The sequence below is a fragment of the Palaemon carinicauda genome, chromosome 7 (genome assembly GCF_036898095.1).
Source record: "Palaemon carinicauda isolate YSFRI2023 chromosome 7, ASM3689809v2, whole genome shotgun sequence".
Lineage (NCBI taxonomy): Eukaryota > Metazoa > Arthropoda > Malacostraca > Decapoda > Palaemonidae > Palaemon > Palaemon carinicauda.
The window spans coordinates 148,297,004-148,316,920 of NC_090731.1; the positions used below are offsets into that span (position 1 = coordinate 148,297,004).

Genomic DNA, 19,917 nt, shown 5'->3' on the forward strand with positions numbered 1-19,917 from the left:
CTGCAACCTCACCATCTTTGTGAGCTAGGGATTGGTGGTTTGGGGGAGCCTATAGGTCTATTTGCTGATTCATCAGCAGCCACTGACTAGTCTTCCCTGGACCTAGCTTCGAGGGGACGGGCCTTTGGTTCCGATCATATATATATATATATATATATATATATATATATATATATATATATATATATATATATATATATATATATATATATATATATATATATATATATATATATATATATATGATCAATCTCTAAGCTATTGTCCTGCCCTCTGCCTCTGCCATGCATGAAACCCTTTTAAACCTTTAAATGATGGAGTAACTGAACATGATCTATAAGCCTCTCCCAACAATAGACACTATTATTCAACTCATGAGGAGTCCTAGAAAACATAAGGTCCCTCATAGTGTCGACAAAATTTTTATATTGTAATAATACACTGTAAGAAATAGATTATCCATAAACAGTGGGAAGATATTTGTTTTTGTTATGTAAGGTAACTTGATATAAGCATTACATATAGTTAGCTATAGAAATTATTTTCATTAAAGTAAGCACGCAACTTTATTATTATATTATTACTTGCTAAGCTACAACCCCGGTTGGAAAAGCAGGGTGCTATAAGGCCAGGGGCTCCAACACGGAAAATAGTCCAGTAAGGAAAGGAAACAAGGAAAAATAAAATATTTTGAGAAGAGTAACAATATTCAAATAAATATCTCCCATATAAACTATAAAAACTTTAACAGGGAAAAGAATAAGAGAAATAAGATAGAAGCAAACTCTGGTAGCGCATAATAGACGAGAAAACAAAGGGTTGCTAACCTGTTTAAACTTCAACCTGACATGACATCATACAATAATAAATATCATACTTGAAATAACTAAAATCAAATAATATAGTATTAGGTATAGCTAGACCATTATGTTGTAAGAAATAAATTCTGATCTTAAGATAAACAATATAGCAGGTTAAAATGTGCTAACAAAATTAGGACGTGTTTACTTTATTATAATGATATACAATTTTTATTTTTCAACATTTATAACTATTATACCAAATGTTAAATTTTTTACGCTAATAAATACAGCAAATGCATAAAATAAAGCGGACATAGCAAGCCCTACTATTCTAATTCAAAACCGCAGGAAACCTTCCCCAGAGATGAACGATGAATTTGTCAAGAATCAAAGCTGTCAGATGCAGATGTCTTGTCATGGGATTATTTTCCCAATATTTTAAATAAGGGCCACTCGGGACCAATGACTTCCATCAGAAAGGATTTCGAGGTTTTATTCATCACTCCACTGTTAGTGAATACCTAAAATAAAGAATAGCTCTACTTACAGAGATTAATCACGGCGGGATTAGTATGAATTAAGATTGGGATTATCATGTAATTTCAAAGGAAAATCTCGGATTACTTCTTTTTCTCAGTTGTCCAATGAAGCAATTGTAAAAAAATCCTCATCACCTCCTACGCCTACTGATGCAAAGGGCCTTGGTTAGATTTCTCCAGTCGTCTCTAATTGAGCTTTTAAATTCCATACTTCTCCATTCATCAGCTCCTTGCATCAAAATAAAATATGGCTAAAATTTTCAAAATATAAGTATTAAGATATCCAAAATTACAGATTGAATAAAATGCAAAATCTACGGGGTATTTATTCTAAAATAGTCTTATTAAGGAAGAGAAAGAAATGATTCAGGAACTGAGAAAATAAAAAAAAAAAAAAAAAAAATATGAGTTTACCGCAGTGAACCCTTATTTGGTCTTTATCGATCAAACGAAGGAATGAGGAAGCTGAAAATAGAAGAGGAATAAGACCAAAAAGAGGAGAGAGAAAGAGAGAGAGACGTGAGGGATCGAGGTTTCTTCCAGAGCAAGTTCCAATTATGGCAAAAGATTTAGGTGATCGGGAGAGGGAACACAAAACATTCACGTGCGAGTTGAGAGAGAGAGAGAGAGAGAGAGAGAGAGAGAGAGAGAGAGAGAGAGAGAGAGAGAGAGAGAGAGAGAGAGAGAGTTATATGAAAATTTAAATAATCAGTATCTATTGTTAAGTTATATCCATGACGGCAAATATGAATCGATTATTTCAACATGTTTTTCATGTTCTAAGAATTACAATTGCTCCAAATTAACCTGATATAGAAACCTATATTTTTATCCATGTGAAAATAAATCGTTCTACAAAGATGCAAAGGAAATATCTCATCTTGGTAGTATTGAATGTATTAGTAAATTCATCATGATATGGAAATTAAAAAATAAATGATTAATTAATATATTTTTCACTTCTAGGCTTACATGCTATCTTTGAGAATCAACATAACACTACAATGAAAGGAACATATCAAATTTGAAATTGGTAAAAAAAAAACCTAGACATATACTGTATCTGCGAAAAGTACTAGAATGCTAAAGCATATATCAGTATAAATATCATTGAACTGCGTATAAAATAGATGTTGAATGTTATACCAAGTATTATAAATCGAAGCTATGAAATATTACTTTTTTCAATGCCAATCCATATTTCAGAACGACGAATTTGACATTCAGCCCAGTCCCTGGATTTCAATAGGCTTTGTATTATATTTGCTGGAGTTTTACAAGCTTTGTTAGTGGCCCATGTCAGCTCAGTTGTACAACGGTTTTGGATCGTCACAAAACAAGACTGAGCTTCCATTTATCAAATGTTGTATCCATTAAGGATGTCTCACTCAATTACACTGCAGATAGAATTGGTAGGGCTTCCTAATGAATAATTCAGGGTACTGTAACACGACTATTTGCTCAATAAACACGCAAATACACGTAAACATACATACACAGTTACACACACACACACACATATATAAATATATATATATATATATATATATATATATATATATATATATATATATACATATATATATATATATATATATATATATATATATATATATGCATATATATATATATATATATATATATATATATATATATGCATATGTATATATGATAAGTATATATAGGTATATATACATGTATGTCACATACACACACAAACACACATATATATATATATATATATATATATATATATATATATATATATATATATATATGTATATATATATATATATATATATATATATATATATATATATATATATATATATATATATATATATATATATATATACATATATATATATATGTGTGTGTCATATATATATATACATATATATACATATATATATGTGTGTGTCATATATATACATATATATATACATATATATATACATATATATATATATATATATATATATATATATATATATATATATATATTTATATATGTATAAATAAATATATATATATATATATATATATATATATATATATATATATATATATATATATATATATATTTATAAAGCCTATATATGTACAGTATATATAGATATAGAGATAGATAGATAGATAGATTGATATTCCAATATATATATATATATATATACATATATATATATATATATATATATATATATATATATATATATATATATATATATATATATATATATATATAGATAGATATATATGTATGTATATTTATATATGTATATACATACATGTATATATATATATATATATATATATATATATATATATATATATATATATATATATATATATATATATAAATATATATACGTATATATATATATATATATATATATATATATATATATATATATATATATATATATATATATATATATATATATACACATCAAGGCACTTACCCCATTTTTGGGGGGTAGCCAACATAAAAAAAGGCGAAGGAACTTTTATTTTCTTCGCTCCTCCCAGCCTGATGAGGGATTCTGAAGAGTTTGGTTGGTATTGCAAGGGTGCTCAAACCCATCTGACCCGCTATCCAATACAAATGAAGCTTTATATATTGAATCCCCTACTGCCGCTACCTCAGCAATCACCAAGGTAACTGGAGGAAGTGGCAGGGCCTATCGGAACTGCGTCACAATCGGTCACCATTTATTTCTACTTCGAACGCGCTCTTTTGCCTCTCTCGCATCTATCCTCCTATCACCTAGAGCTCTCTTCACTCCATCCATCCACCAAAACCTTGGCCTTCATTTGTGTCAATCTCCCTTAAACTCTTATATTCATCACCTTCTTCAGCAGACCGCCATTTTCCAATCTCTCTACTGGCCAAACCACTTTAATATATTCATATCCACTGTAGTTGCTAATTTATATCTTACACCCTATCTCATATATATATATATATTGGTGTGCTACTGTCTTAAGCACACATTTGAGTATGAGTTGTTTTCAGATGTATTTAGATGGTTTATTGAACACATCTTGGTGGTTTTTTAAGTTTTATTGTATATAAACAACAGAGTCAAACATCTCCATCACTGGAGGAAGCTGTGTTGGTCCACATGACCAATTCTGGTGAAGTTTTGATAAGAACTGAACAAATTACTGATATCCCAAAAATCGTACACTTGCTTTAATTTGGATAAGTGACGGAATCGGAAGACACCTGCATCCGGTGACGTCACAAACTTTCACACGAAGAGTTAATGTGTTGACACTAAGAAAGAATGACAACTCAGCATCTTACATCCTGTACACAACTTGAGTTGACCATAGCAAATCTCACGGCCAGCTCTTCCAACCAACATGACATATTACGTCATTTGTTTTAAACATGTAATATTACTATTCTAATCATTACATATGCTCGGCCAGCTATCTCAATTTTTTTTACAAAAATTTAACAACAAGCCGAAACATGGTTATTAGGTGTGACTGGACATACGTATCATTCATTGTCCAAAACTAGCTATATCCAACTGAGGACGAATGTCCAAACAGGCACACCAAAACTAACAACAATAATGCATACAAAAAAAGATATTACCAAAGCAAAAAGAAAAATGCATGATAAAACCAAGATCATACATATGGTACATTGCTAGCAAATGATTACATGGTACCAAAAAACAAAACAAATTCTGACTTACAAATGATTCGGTAACTTGATAAAGAATAATTGTTACCTTTGTCAGAAACAAGATACTCAACATTCAGTGCACAAATACGAATTCCTGGTACGTACACGTACCACGGTTTCGTACATATATATATATTTATATATAGGGCTGATACATTTTATTAGATGCCCATAGATTCTGTTATATATCTTATATATTTTTCTTTTTTTTTTTTTCTCTCTTTTCTTTTTTAACATTCCGGCTTATATATTTTTTATTAGATGCCGAGAGAAAAAATGATTTATATCCTTTTTTATTTTATTTATTTTTTTTTTAAATGTTATTTTAAATGTATTTTTAACAATGCAAATGTAGAGAATTTCTTTAATTACATATTACTAGCGTACTAATCAGCTTTTCATACAAACATCAATCCGACAAATTACTCCCTTAGCGAATGAGGTGGCCACTCATACAGCTTTGAACTGGATTAAATAGGGGGTATTGTCAGGGCTATGCAACTCATTCCTTTGTAGCTGCTTGCTGTGCCGTAACCTACGCCAAACAAGGATGTTCACGGCGATAAATATCATCACCGTGAAACACAAACTAGCCAGTATTATGGGGTGAAGAATCTCTTTGTAAGTCGGCGACAGGTGGTCCTTTTCGGTAAGTTTCATTAAGTGTTTCGCCACACTTCCTTTATAGGGGAGAGGAAGTGCGGGCGTTGTAGAGGTCCACGTGAAATTCGCGAAGTAAGCACGTTCTCTGATGATTGTCCGTAGGCCAGTCACCATGGAATTCGGGGAAGTCCCGATACAGCCATCTGCTGCGACGAAGATGTGGTTGTGGGATGTGGATCCGTCAGGGCATGATATATTGAAGCCGTCCTTGTCGTATCGTATCCACGAGCCATTATTTAGTCTGCAATTGAATTCTTTATTGTCAAAGGGATAAAGCTTATCCAGACAATTTTCACTTGTATGGGAGAGAGCACCGTCTAGCACTATACCTAACTCGCATGAATCCATCAAGTTTTTACGGAATTCAAATGAGTCAGCTGTACATATTTTTCTATCCATTGCGTCTGAACAGTGAGTTAATTGATTTAAGTCTTTAATGACCGTATATGTTTCCTTGTCTGGGGAAATCAATACGTGTCCTGTCAAACTGGATATTACTGGATTTGAGTGATTCGTCATGAAAGTCGGAAATGGTGATATCCTGTAAGATTGCCAGGCATCAGAAGAATCAAAGGGAATTGTAATCCTAATCTTGTTATTATCTACGTTTACTGTAATTAGGCTGTAATAAAATTCTAACCTATGTTCGTCTAACAAAGGAACATAGCCTAGTTTATCCCTAGTGTTCTCCAGAACTAATTTTAAGTAACGTATAGGCAACAAATGGGGCGACAATACACCTTTAGTTGCTAACGTGATAGCTTCTACATAATCCTTGGATTTCTCAATGAAATGTGCAATTCTGTTATGTATGTGATCTATCTTTGAATCATAATACGTTAATGTTGCTAACAAATCCTGTACTTCCATAATTTGAACGATATTATCTGAATGTTCATTTAACAAATCCATAATTTTATTGATTGAAGCTAACTGATCCCTTAGTTCTGACATAATCAATTCATCTTTATGAGTCAAGAACTCAATTTTCTTATTTTGATTACTAATTTTAAGACGATTGGAAAGTCCTAAACCTAAACTTGCAACAGACCCAAAGATGCTTAATGCAGCATAAATGAACGGATTCCGTCTTTCTTTTTGTTCGTGTCCTACAGTCCACATCAAAAGGTCATAAGCCAAAGATCCTGTCTCTCCAGTCTTATTCTTTAAGTCATCAGATAGCATCTCTGCAATTTTTAATGTTGAGCTAAGCAAACTCTTAGTAGTCAAATGAAAATGTCTCCTATGCAACTCATCCAATGATGCAGAAAACCTTGAAATGGCGGTTCTTAAGCTAGTGACATCATTCTCTTGAAGAAAAATTGCTTGCATATGCACTTCGACAATTACGTTGGTTGATGTAATAAAAATGTCTTCTTGTCTTTCAACTATATTTCCATATTTAAAATATATATTCTTAGTCTTAGAACTCATCCCATACGAAAAAAATGTCTGAGCGAACAATATCACTCCCAACAACAAAAAATTCATCTTGGAAACCTGTAACGAGAAAAAACATATGTAATTACTCCTGTATTAAAAAGAAAACTTTTAAATTGAAATTAAAATTTTTCCTCACTTCTTTTTAATTTCTTATGTGAGACAATGGTACTATTCTCTCATCCGTGGGTTGGGCTACATTTTGAATTCTAAACCTATTGGCCGTTAATATTTCCAAAATGTTAAATGGGCCTTCAAACTTAGGTGTTAGTTTATAGTTGAGCCCTTTTCTGACATTGATTTGAATATAGATGTTATCACCCACGGTATATGTTTTAGTTGGTTTCGCTATTTTATCATGATTCCTTTTCATTATGATTTGTGATTCTTCTAAATTCTTTCGAAGGATATCATATCGACTTATACTTGCATTTATACATTCTTTTAAAGGATTTGATAGATTAGTTGTAGGCGTTAATACATGGAAAGGTGTTCTAACTGGGGTACCATACAATGCTTCATGCGGTGACATTTTAATTGATATATGATATGAATGATTCAGAGTACTCAGTGCCGCCGGTATTGCAATATCCCAGTTGGGGTCTGATCCCCCTAGTGTTACCCTTAATATATTTAATATCTTCCTATTTGCTCTTTCCACTAGCCCATTCGACTCTGGGTGATATATCATGGTATTGATCTTCTTTATTTTGAGGAATTCACACAATGAGGTAAGAAAGTGATTATTAAATTCACCACCCGAGTCTGAGATTATCATGTGTGGAATTCCATGTTTACAAATGTAACACTCGTAAAACTTCCTAGCGCATTCAATCGCAGTTTTAGTTTTAAGCGCTATTAGTTCTGTATATCGAGTTAAAGCATCTATAATTACTAAGAGGTGCTTATTCCCTCTGTCTGACTCGTAAAATCCTGTTAACAAATCTAAATGTATTCTTTCAAAGGGTTGATTGGGAACAGGATAAGTTCCTAAGCTAACAGGTGTTTTCGTATGCCCTTTGTTTTCCTGACATGTGCGACAATTAGCTATGTGTCTTTTTATATCTGTAAGCATTGTATGCCAATAAAACAATGATTTGGCTTTCTGTGACATTAATGAGAACCCAGGGTGTCCATGTAATGGATTTGAATGCAACCAATTCAGGACAGTGGAAACAAGTGAGTTTGGTACTACTACCTGGTCGTTAGTTACATGTGGTGTATTGCGGGTTTTCCTTGTCACAGTCCTACACAGAATATTATCTTTGATTACATAATTCTGCTGCTTATACTTTATATATTCTTTTTCTTTATGATTGCCTTTCAAAGCATTTATAATTGTTTCTATTTTCTGATCTTTTCTTTGCTCAGTCTGTAACAATTCAGCACTCCAGCCTAAATCTTCTTGTTCAGATATTGTTTTTACAATAGGCATGGATGTTGATATATCTATTAATTCAGCTAAAGACTCCGTACAAGATGACACGGGGTTGCGTGATAATGCATCCGCAATGATATTTGCTTTCCCAGGTAAATACCCGATTCTTGCGCCAAAATCTTGAATGATTAAATGCCACCGAGTTCGTTTAGGGCTGTGATTGAAGCCTTTAAAGAACTCTGTTAGTGGTTTATGGTCAGTAAGAACCTTAACGGGATAACCGTAAATTATGAACTTAAAATGCACTAGCGAATTAACAATAGCTAGTCCTTCCTTGTCTATTACTGCATATTTACTTTCGGAAGTTCTCAATTTTCGAGAATAGAAAGCTATCGGGAAAAACTGTTTATCATATTGCTGAAGCAATACCCCTCCCACTCCTAAGTCTGAGGCGTCTGTTGCAATGAAGAATTCCTTACCGAAGTCAGGAAATTTTAAGATAGGAGAACTACACAGTTCATCTTTCAAAGTATTAAACGCCTGTTGATGTTGCTCAGACCATATGAAATCTACGCCCTTCTTCGTAAGATCAGTTAAAGGAGCGGCTATTATTGAATAGTTGCGTATAAAACGCCTGTAATATCCACTACAACCCAGAAATTGCTGTATTCCCTTGACATTAGTAGGTATGGGAAAATTACGTATAGCCGACACCTTATCATGGACTACTTTAAGACCTTGGCTTGACACCATGAAACCCAAATATACTAATTCTGTTTTGAAAAATTCACACTTACTAATCTTTACCCTTAAGTTATGTTGTCTTAATCTCTGTAGTACTAGTTCTAACTTACGTAGATGTTCTTCTAAGGTGTTGGAAAAGATTACAAGATCATCCATATAGGCATGCAATATATCCCCTAACAAGTCTCCAAACACTATGTTAATCATTCTTGTAAATGTTATAGGAGCACAACGTAAACCAAAAGGCATCCGTAAAAATTCATAATGTCCCCTGGCTGTGCTGAAGGCTGTGTATGGGATACTATCTTCTTCTAATGATATCTGGTGAAAGCCTTTAAGTAAGTCCAAACTGGTAAAATATTTATTCTGACCTAACAAAGACAAAATATCGTCAGTACATGGCACTGGGAATCGATCAGGGATCGTTTCCTCGTTTAGACGACGAAAGTCGACACAGATACGCCATGTTCGATCTTTTTTCGGTACAACTATTAAAGGAAAATTATAAGGGCTATTTGATTTTCTAATGACTCCTTCCTCTAACATTTTACCTACTTCATCATTTATTTCATTCTGGAATTTCATAGGGAGTCTGTACGAGGGTACATATATAATTTTCTGTTTGTCTTTTAACCTTATTTGATGCTCGATCACATCTGTTTTCCCTAAGGATCCATCCGTAGTGGAAAAGACATCTGTATATTTATTTAAAAGTTCAAAAATTTTCTGCTGAATTTCTTCGTCTTGAATGTCCTTACTGATTTTATTTTTAATAGATCGTAAAAGGGATTCATCCGCAACTGATTGAGAGTGATTGATTTCAGCAACGGTAAGAATACGATGTTTATAAACTTCTACATCCAAGATATGTTGATTTTTGTGAATTACTAAAGTGTTATTTAAATGATTACAGACTTCGATATTACATTGCTGATGTGAGCCTACTGTATAAATAGCTTGTGTGACAGACAATCCGTTGGTTTTCAAAGTATCGGAAAGGATTAATATTTCAGATCCCGGTAGTGTTTTCTTTATTTGCACTATTAAATTCGAAGGTATGTTTGGTTCGATATATTGCGTGCAAGATGATATTACGGGTGAACGAGAATTCTGCTGGGTCGCGTGTATTATTTCTTTATTAGTGAGACAAGTTATTGGTTCTTCAACGTACGTTACGGTTACATTTGTCGTCTCCTTATTATCCAAAACAGACTTTAAAGTATTAGAAGACTTATAGAATTTCCCTTTGATATACACGCCGTGCTTTGCAGGAGCTAAGATAATGTTTTGATTTCCCATAGATGGGTATCCTATAATTACAGCTGGATACATATTAATGTTTTTCACAACAACAAATGTATCGGCAAACGTGCGATTACCGACTCTGAACTGAATATGAGTTATGCCTATGACGTTTAATTCATTATTTCCTATACCTGAAAGTCTGATTCCTGATTTTTCAATCGGAAAGTTCGAAAACAACAAATGATGCGTCTTCAAATCCATAATATTACGTGGACTACCAGAGTCAAAAAATAACGTAAAGGATTTGTGTTCTAAATTTACAGCATATAAGGTTGGCCGTAACTCATTTTGGCTTATTATTGTATGAATTCGTTGCAAATCTACGGGAGCATGCACTGTTTTACTTAATTCGGCCGTGTGTTTCATAGGAAAATCTATTGTCTCACATTTATCTGATAAAACATTAAATTGATTATTCAATACTATTGATGTTGACATAAATGACCTTGACCCAACATCACTCTCTTCCCCTCTAGAGTTAACTATGTGGTATTTGCTTTGTTCTGCACATTCTGAAAATTAGGCTGACTTTGCGAGGTCTGGTTTGACGGCCCAGGCTCAGCGATATTTGAAGAAGTGTTTGTTTGTTTCGGACTCTGAACTGCATTGACATTTTGTTGTTTCTTCTTATTGTTAAAATGAGGATTTTTCTTTTTATTTCCATATGGAACTGACTGTGGAATTGACTGTGTATTTCTAGGATATTGTTGTGTCTTACGCGCGTAACATTGACTATAAGAATGTGATCCTGTGTTGTGAACTGAACAAAATTTCGTTCTACAGTCTGCGCTTATGTGACCTTGACGTTTGCAGTTGTAACACGTCACTCCCGCTACTGGATTATTAATTACGTTCACTGTTTGTGGTTTTGTTTCATTCTTAGCAAAAACTTGAGTTAACACGGGATCGAGATCTGGACACTTGGACATGTGCTTCTTTATCTGTTTATAGACATCCAATTCCGTACTTGCAGGCATTAACTTCTTATCAAAGCACCGCACTAAAGCTTCAGGCAACATAAGTGTCATGCAAGTTAAATACATTAATCGTAAAAAATCTTTCACGGAGATATTATCGTTAGTAACCCAAGTGGAATTACCTAAAATGTCCTGATATTCGTTAAGCCTATCAGCTATGAGAGCTGCTCTCTCAACAACATTAAGCCGATTCATAGTGGCTTGATTAAGTGTATTTCGTAACGTTAACACCACATCCAAAGCTTCTTCACCCCCATAGATCGCGCGTAACCTAACTTTGAAATCATCCCAAGTAACTGCTTCCTGAAATGAAACACCTCTTAAATACGCACTCGCATCCCCCTTAGAAAAATCTATAAAACTTTTAGCTTCTTGTAATTGTACAAAAGGATCTACGATTTGTTTGGCATTTAAATGGGCATCAACGGATGAAATCCATGACTCCACATTTTGTGGCAAGAACCCGTTGACACGGCCTTGAAAAGGAAGGATTGCTGACCTGGCATTTACAAGCGTCACAATTGGAGGAGGATTAGCCTGGCCTACACCACTAGGTCCAGGGGTAGGGCTGATAGGAGGAGCCATGACTGCTGTATTCTTTTTTTTTTCTATCTCTTTGACCCCTTTCAATCCTATCAAAATATCTATATGAGTACAGACGCCCACTGCGTAAACGCATATGTATAATAAAATTCCCCCAACAATGTTACTAATCCCAATACATTTCCCCCCAAGAGTTTATGAAAGAAAAAGGAATTAGCACAAAGAAAGAAAAATTCTAAATGAGAATTCGGAGTTTCTTATAACAAAGTTTAGGAATTCACTCACCCCAGTAATATTTGACTAACGACTTGTGACAACTACACTTCACTGCACAAACTGAAATGAATACAAAATCTTTGTACTTAGCTTTATATGTAGTCGAGTCGTCTCTCTCTCTCTCTCTCTTGATGTTTTGTTAGCGATGTCTCGTTCTAGTTTCTTGTAGAATGTAGGTCTTCCTGGATATGTTTTGCAATAGTTGAATGCCAGTCCTTGGGTTTCCTAGGATGTTGATTGAAGATTCTATTTGTATACTAACATATGTTGGTGTTAGCATTTTCGTTGGACTCAGTCAAAATTGTAGATATTTGTAGATAGTTCTGAGTTCTTGAAGATCTTTATCAGGTATTACAGCTTTTATGTTGAAGTCTTGAAGATATATCTCTGGTTTTACAGCTATTTATTTTTGAAGTCTTGAAGATATTTCTCTAATTCTTAGAGTATAACCGCTGTCTTAGAGTTTAAGCGCTGCCACCATTTATTGGTGTGCTACTGTCTTAAGCACACATTTGAGTATGAGTTGTTTTCAGATGTATTTAGATGGTTTATTGAACACATCTTGGTGGTTTTTTAAGTTTTATTGTATATAAACAACAGAGTCAAACATCTCCATCACTGGAGGAAGCTGTGTTGGTCCACATGACCAATTCTGGTGAAGTTTTGATAAGAACTGAACAAATTACTGATATCCCAAAAATCGTACACTTGCTTTAATTTGGATAAGTGACGGAATCGGAAGACACCTGCATCCGGTGACGTCACAAACTTTCACACGAAGAGTTAATGTGTTGACACTAAGAAAGAATGACAACTCAGCATCTTACATCCTGTACACAACTTGAGTTGACCATAGCAAATCTCACGGCCAGCTCTTCCAACCAACATGACATATTACGTCATTTGTTTTAAACATGTAATATTACTATTCTAATCATTACATATATATATATATATATATATATATATATATATATATATATATATATATATATATATATATATATATATATATATATACACATACATAAGGAAAAATATTTTGTTAAAGTCAATTTATTCTACCAAGGGTAAAGACAACCATGGTTATTTCATATTCCATTCTCTTTACATGGCCAAACCACCTCAATACATTCAATTTCAACTTCATTCTGGAAACTAATTATTATCTTATACCTGTTCTCACACACACACAGATACATATATATATATATATATATATATATATATATATATATATATATATATATATATATATATATATATATATATATACAGTATATATATAGAAAAATATTTTGTGCAAATGAATTTATTCTACCCCGGGTAAAACATCTAAAGTTAATTAATTTATGAAAGCTAATGCATGTAATCAAGTCTGGATTCAAGCTTAATCCTCTTAACCAGTACCAAACTACACAGGCCAAATTATACACTGGAGTATTAAGAGAGATATAAATTGATCCAGATTATATCTTATTAATTCCTGGTAATTTTAAAGTGATAAAACTAATAATATGAAAGTATTTTAATGGTAACTATCTATAAACTACAATTCAATTATAGAGAGGGATAATATTTTCTTCATCAGGTATTTAATTGGTTAATTCATGACATCAAACATCTAATTAATATATTATATATCAGTTAATGGTTCTACGTGGAAAGAAAATCATCTGTATAATTATTAAACGCGAAATTCGTTGGATAAATTACCAACACTTATTGACAGGCTGGATATTTTTGACATACAGCTTCCAATCTGGTTAACGTCCATTAGCTAATTTAGCACTACTATAGCTTCCACGTGTTGTCTGTTCTTGTTTTAATTACATCGTTGAATGAGTATTTTCTCATTTATATGTTTTCAAAAATATATTTTTATAATACACTCTATCACAATGTATAAAATATTACAGAAATATAAGACCAAGATTACATTATTTCTATTTTCCGCGCTCGTGGATGGTTACATTTATCTGTTTGTGTGTGTTTTTATGTATGTATATATGTATATATATATATATATATATATATATATATATATATATATATATATATATATATATATATACATAAATATATATATATATATATATATATATATATATATATATATATATATATATATATATATATATATATATATATATATGTATATATATATATATATATATATATGTGTGTGTGTGTGTGTGTGTGTGTGTGTGTGTGTGAACATTTGAAAGAAACGCCTAACAAATTTCTGGCTTTTTATTTAACAACTGAATTTATAGAAAATATCAGAGAACATTTTCTTTTTTATAAATTTGAGCTCAAAAATAACTATAAAGGTTTTCCAACGCTACGAGAGAGAGAGAGAGAGAGAGAGAGAGAGAGAGAGAGAGAGAGAGAGAGAGAGAGAGAGAGAGAGAGAATTTCATCTTACCATTAAAACAAACTTTGCTCACAGGTATGAAAATTAAGTAATAAAATATGAAATTTAACATACATGTACAAAGTGTTTTATCAAAATATTAAGCAATTATGGTGTAACTTGTTTTTTAATAATAATAATAATAATAATAATAAAAATAATAATAATAATAATAATAATAATAATAATAGTAATGAATCGGAATGAGTAAAAACCACAATCAAAGCTATTTCTGGATATCGTTCAGGTAAAAGCATGAAAAGCCGTGCAGTTGAATCGCATTCAATTAACGTGATATTTATGCAGATACACCAAGTCTTCTATATAATTCTGAAAGCAATATAAGCAATTTAAGCGTATAGACGATTCCAATATGAAATATATGAAAATATTATTGCTGATTTTCAAGTTCACGATGAAAAGTGTAAATGATAAGCTATGGATACTTATTTTTGTTAGATAATGAAGGTTAATATAAGTACTACATGCGTTTGTCTATAAGTATCATTATAATATTTTGTAAAGTAAAAAAGCAGCTTAAACCAGCTTTTCTCATCACACTACTCAGTAATGCAAGCAGGTAACTTGAAGCAAACTTCGGTAGCGCATGATAGATGAGCAAACAAAGGGTTGTTAACGTGTTTAAACTTCAAGCTGACATCATACAATAATGACTATCGTTCTAGAAATAACGGAAGTCAAATAATACAGTTATGGATTATACGAGTATTACACTAGAATAAGAGAAGCTAATTTCATAAAACCTCCGTAGAAATATGGTAAAAAAGATATATATATATATATATATATATATATATATATATATATATATATATATATATATATATATATATATATATGTATATTTATATATATATATATATATATATATATATATATATATATATATATATATATATATGCACATTTATATATATATATATATATATATATATATATATATATATATATATATATATATATATATATACATATATATATATGTAATAAATGAAATAATTGTTATTACATGTTTAAAACACATGACGTAATATGTCATTTTGTATGAAGATGCTAGCCGTGAGATTTGCTGTAGTCATGTGAAATCATAAACAGGATGCACAATGCAGCCTCGGCAATGTAACATTTTTCTTAAACGTCAACACCAATGCATCAGTGTGTGAAAGTTTGTGACGTCACCGGATGCAGGTGTCTTCCGAGATTGTGTTAAAAATGCTACATCAACTAAGCATACGATATCTGTGATATCGATAATTTAATCAGTTCATATCTATACTTCACCAGAATTGGTCATCCGACCAAACCAGCTCCCTCCTATGATGGAGATGTTTAACACTGTTGTTTTTAGACTATAAATACTTTTAAAGCTAATAAGATGTACTTCGTTATCCAGCTTTACACATCTTAACAACACATACTCAATGTGTGCTTATAAAAGTAGCACACTTATAAATGGTGGCAGCGGTTAAACTCTACGAATCAGAAAAAGATCTTCAAGTAACTATAATATTAAACTCTAAGAATTAGAGGAAGATCTTCAAGACTTCAAAATAAAAGCTGTAAAACCAGAGAAAGATCTTCAAGAACTCAACGTTATCTACATGTATCTACAATTTTGACTAAGTAATATAGTCCATCGAAATATTTAACATTTAATGAATGTTATGAATATAAACTGATGAACTGGATCTTCAATCAACATCCTAGGAAACCCAAGGACTGACGTTCAACGTTTACAAAACATATCCAGGAAGCACTACATTCAACGGAAACTCAAACGATACATCGCTAACAAAACATCAAGAGAGAGAGAGAGGATGTGTCGACATCACACAGAACCATATATAAGCTAAGTACAAATTTTTGAATTCATTCCAGTTTGGGCAGTGAAGTGAAGTGCAGTTATCACGAGTCGTTAGTTGATTATTACTGGGGTGAGTGATTTGCTATTCTTTTATTTTCCTTTCATTAAAGGAAACCGTGTTCAACTCCGAATTCTCATCTAGAATTTTTTCTCTCTTTGTGCTAATTCCTTTTTCTTTCAGAAATTCTCGGGAAATGTCTTGGGATTAGTAACATTGTTTGGGGAATTTTATTATACATATGCGTTTACGCAGTGGACGTCTGTATTCATATAGATATTTTGATAGCATTGCAAGGGGTTGAAGCGATAGGAAAAGAAATACAGCAGTCATGACTCCCCCTGTGAGCCCTACCCCTGGACCTAGTGGCGTAGGCCAGACTAATCCTCCTCCAATTGTGACGCTTGTAAATGCCAGGTCAGCAATCCTTCCTTTTCAGGGTCGAGTCAATGGGTTCTTGCCACAAAATGTGGAGTCATGGATTTCATCCGTCGATGCCCATTTAAATGCCAAACAAATCGTAGACCCTTTTGTACAATTACAAGAAGCTAAAAGTTTTATAGATTTTTCTAAGGGGGATGTGAGTGCGTATTTAAGAGGTGTTTCATTTCAAGAAGCAGTTACCTGGGATGATTTCAAAGTTAGGTTACGCGCGGTCTATGGGGGTGAGGAAGCCTTGGATGTAGTATTAACGTTACGAAATACACTTAATCAAGCCACTATGAATCGGCTTAATGTTATTGAGAGAGCAGCTCTCATAGCTGATAGGCTTAATGAATATCAGGACATTTTAGGTAATTCCACTTGGGTTACTAGGGATAACATCTCCGTGAAAGATTTTTTACAATTAATGTATTTAACTTGCATGACACTTATGTTGCCTGAAGCTTTAGTGCGGTGTTTTGATAAGAAGTTAACGCCTGCAAGTACGGAATTGGATGTGTATAAACAGATAAAGAAACACATGTCCAAGTGTCCAGATCTCGATCTCGTGTTAACTCAAGTTTTTGCAAAGAATGAAACAAAGCCACAAACAGTGAACGTAGTTAGTAGTCAAGTAGCGGGAATGACGTGTTATAACTGCAAACGTCAAGGTCACATAAGCGCGGACTGCAGAACGAAATTCTGCTCGATTCATAACAGTTCAACACATTCATACAATCAATGTTACTCGCGTAAGACGCAACAAAATCCCAGAAATACACAGTCAATTCCACAGTCAGTTCCATATGGAAATAAAAAGAAAAATCCTCATTTTAACAAGAAGAAGAAACAACCAAATGTCAATGTAGTTCAGAGCCCAAAGCAAACAAACACTTCTTCGAATATCGCTGAGCCTGGGTCGTCAAACCAGACCTCGCAAGGTCAGACTAATTTTCAGAATGTGCAGAGCAAAGCAAATACCACATAGTTAACTCCAAAGGGGAAGAGAATGTGTTGGGTCAAGGTCATTCATGTCAACATCAAAAGTGTTGAATAATCAATTTAATGTTTTATCAGATAATTGTGAGACAATAGATTTCCCTATGAAACACACGGCCGAATTAAGTAAAACAGCGCATGCTCCCGTAGATTTGCAACGAATTCATACAATAATAAGCCAAAATGAGTTACGACCAACCTTATATGCTGTAAATTTAGAACACAAATCCTTTACGTTATTATTTGACTCTGGTAGTCCACGTAATATCATGGATTTGAAGACACATCATTTGTTGTTTTCGAACTTTCCGATTGAAAAATCCGGAGTTAGACTCTCGGGTATAGGAAATAATGAATTAAATGTCATAGGCATAACTAATGCTCAGTTCAAAGTCGGTAAACGCACGTTTGCCGATACATTTGTTGTTGTAAAAAACATTGATATGTATCCAGCTGTAATTATAGGATACCCATCTATGGGAAATCAAAACATTATCTTAGCCCCTGCCAAGCACGGTGTGTATATCAAAGGGAAATTCTATAAGTCTTCTAATACCTTAAAATCAGTTTTGGATAAAAAGGAGACGACAAATGTAACCGTAACGTACGTTGAAGAACCAATAACTTGTCTCACTAATAAAGAAATAATATACGCGACCCAGCAGAATTCTCGTTCACCCGTAATATCATCTTGCACGCAATCTATTGAACCAAACGTACCTTCGAATTTAATAGTGCAAATAAAGAAAACATTACCGGGATCTGAAATATTAATCCTTTCCGACACTTTGAAAACTAACGGATTGTCTGTCACACAAGCTATTTATACAGTAGGTTCACATCAACAATGTAATATTGAAGTCTGTAATCATTTAAATAACACTTTAGTAATTCACAAAAATCAACATATCTTGGATGTAGAAGGTTATAAACATCGTATTCTTACCGTTGCTGAGATCAATCACTCTCAATCAGTTGCGGATGAATCCCTTTTGCGGTCTATTAAAAATAAAATCAATAAAGACATTCAAGACGAAGAAATTCAGCAGAAAATTTTTGGACTTTTAACTAAATATCATGATGTTTTTTCCACTACGGATGGATCCTTAGGAAAAACAGATGTGATCGAGCATCAAATAAGGTTAAAGGACAAGCAGAAAATTATCTATGTACCCTCGTACGGACTCCCTATGAAATTCCAGAATGAAATAAATGATGAAGTAGGTAAAATGCTAGAAGAAGGAGTCATTAGGAAATCAAACAGCCCTTATAATTTTCCTTTAATAGTTGTACCGAAAAAAGATCGACCATGGCGTATCTGCGTCGACTTTCGTCGTCTAAACGAGGAGACGATCCCTCATCGATTCCCAGTGCCATGTACTGACGATATTTTGTCTTTGTTAGGTCAGAATAAATATTTTACCAGTTTGGACTTACTTAAAGGCTTTCACCAGATATCATTAGAAGAAGATAGTATCCCATACACAGCCTTCAGCACAGCCAGGGGACATTATGAATTTTTACGGATGCCTTTTGGTTTACGTTGTGCTCCTATAACATTTACAAGAATGATTAACATAGTGTTTGGAGACTTGTTAGGGGATATATTGCATGCCTATATGGATGATCTTGTAATCTTTTCCAACACCTTAGAAGAACATCTACGTAAGTTAGAACTAGTACTACAGAGATTAAGACAACATAACTTAAGGGTAAAGATTAGTAAGTGTGAATTTTTCAAAACAGAATTAATATATTTGGGTTTCATGGTGTCAAGCCAAAGTCTTAAAGTAGTCCATGACAAGGTGTCGGCTATACGTAATTT

General features: G+C 32.9%; 1 long non-coding RNA gene across 1 annotated transcript; it reads right to left on the reverse strand.

Moving 5' to 3' along the window:
• Positions 1-5,658: 5,658 nt before the first annotated feature.
• Positions 5,659-12,442, reverse strand: LOC137643685 (uncharacterized). The gene is made up of 2 exons (XR_011045045.1): positions 12,381-12,442; positions 5,659-5,949 (listed from the first exon to the last, which is right to left on the reverse strand). It is a non-coding gene; the product is annotated as an uncharacterized lncRNA (long non-coding RNA).
• Positions 12,443-19,917: the final 7,475 nt, after the last annotated feature.